Source organism: Gossypium hirsutum, chromosome A04 (assembly GCF_007990345.1).
Source record: "Gossypium hirsutum isolate 1008001.06 chromosome A04, Gossypium_hirsutum_v2.1, whole genome shotgun sequence".
Taxonomy (NCBI): Eukaryota; Viridiplantae; Streptophyta; class Magnoliopsida; order Malvales; family Malvaceae; genus Gossypium; species Gossypium hirsutum.
Genome location: NC_053427.1, coordinates 60,668,194 through 60,670,144, shown reverse-complemented (window position 1 = coordinate 60,670,144; position 1,951 = coordinate 60,668,194). Strand labels below are relative to the sequence as shown.

Here is a 1,951-nt window from a genome sequence, read left to right as displayed (position 1 = left end):
AGAGGCAGCTCGTATATAGCCATGACTTTATCCAGGTCAATCTCAACCCCCTTTTCACTGATTACGAATCCTAGCAGTTTCCTTGACTTGGCCCCGAAGGTACATTTTGCTGGATTGAGCTTTAACTGGAATTTCTTGAACCTCAAGAATAATTTCCTCAAGATTTGCACATGCTCCTCTTTTGTTCGGGATTTGGTGATCATATCGTCGACATAAACTTCAATTTTTTTGTGCATCATATCATGGAACAGGGTTACCATGGCTCTCTGATATGTTGCTCTTGCGTTTTTCAGTCCAAATGGCATCACCTTATAGCAAAATCTTCCCAACATGGTTACAAATGTGGTCTTATCCATGTCTTCAGGATGCATCTTTATCTGGTTGTATCCTGAGAAGCCATCCATGAAGGAGAATAATGAGTAACCTACTGTGTTGTCCACTAAGGTGTCGATATGGGGCAATGGGAAATTATCCTTTGGGCTGGCTTTGTTCAGGACTATGTAATCTACACATATTCGTACTTTCCCATCTTTTTGAGAGATGGGGATGATATTGGCTGCCCATTCTGAGTATTTGACCACTTGTAAGAAACCATCATCGAATTGCTTATTGACTTCTTCTTTTATTTTTAGCAAAACATCGAGCCTCATCCTTTGGAGCTTCTATTTAACTGGCTTGCACTATTCCTCTGTAGGGAGCCGGTAAACCATGATATCAGTACTTAGTCCAGACATATCTTGATGCGACCAAGCGAAAACATCTTTGAATTTTTGGAGTAACTCAATGATGGGGTGATCTCTCTAATCAGGGTTATAAGTATTTGAATAAGGCTTTCCACCACTATTCTCGATATAGTTTACATCCTCAATTGGAGGACTCAGATAATTACTAAGAGGTTTACTTTGCCAAATATTGTAGACACACTGGATGAGGATTCTATACGAATGAGTCTATCCAAAATCTATTGATACTTGTCATCCTTCTGGACAGTGTTCACCATAGATGGTCTTTGGCTGTAAGTATATCTTTCAATTTCCACTGACAAGAATTCATAGCAATGTCTTGATTAAGTCATATGCATCATCATATGCTTTATTCATTAAGGCTCCTCCTGCGGCTCCATCAAGTCCTGAATGTGTGTGTGCAACCAACCTGTTGTAAAGTATATGCAACCTCAACCATTTAGGTAAACCATGGTGTGGGCATCTTTAGATAAACATCTTGAAACACTCTCAAGCTTCGTGAAAGCTTTCTCCTTCTAGCTGCTTAAAGGGGAACAATCGAAGACGAGTAGCGTCATCAGTGACTCCATTAAATTTGAATGTGTGAAAAAGTTGAAGGAACCGTTTCAAATGTTGGTTCGGGTCCTCCATCATAGTCCCTTTGAATTGAAAATTATTTTGAATCATCTGGATCATGGCTAGTTTTATCTTAAAATTATTCGTCACAATGGTTGGCCTTGAAATGTTGCCCTACACCATATCCAGATTCAGTAGCGCATAGTCCCTTTGGGTTTGCTCTTCTCGTGCCATCTATAGGTTTCATGGTAGTTATGGTGGTGGTGGTGGATCTTGTATACATCATTAATTTTATTTAATAGTGGGTTATCTCTTGGTGGATTGCCTACAGCAAGTGGTTGGTTCTGTATCTGCAATTGTTGTTGTTTTTGCTATCGACGATTTTTATGGATTAGTCTTTCTAAGTCAATGACCGGCTCTATGGATGTGCCCCTGCTACAAGTCATTCACTGAAACCAAAAAGAAAAATAAAAATGTTAGTTAGAATAAAATAAAATAAAATCGTATCTATAAATTAAAATTTTCCTAATTATTCTATAAAAATGAAAAAATTAAAATTAATCTAGTAGCGTTGCCTTCCCGACAATGGAGCCAACAACTTGAACGCCTCCGAACGTACTAACATCCAGAGTGTAAACATTGCAACTAAATAA

The 1,951-nt window shown here is 38.4% G+C and overlaps 1 non-coding gene across 1 annotated transcript; it reads left to right on the top strand.

Annotated features, from left to right (window-relative positions):
• Window positions 1-1,188: 1,188 nt before the first annotated feature.
• On the top strand, window positions 1,189-1,294 carry LOC121228755 (small nucleolar RNA R71). The gene has a single exon (XR_005926330.1). It is a non-coding gene; the product is annotated as a small nucleolar RNA R71 (small nucleolar RNA).
• The last annotated feature ends 657 nt before the right edge of the window (window positions 1,295-1,951 follow it).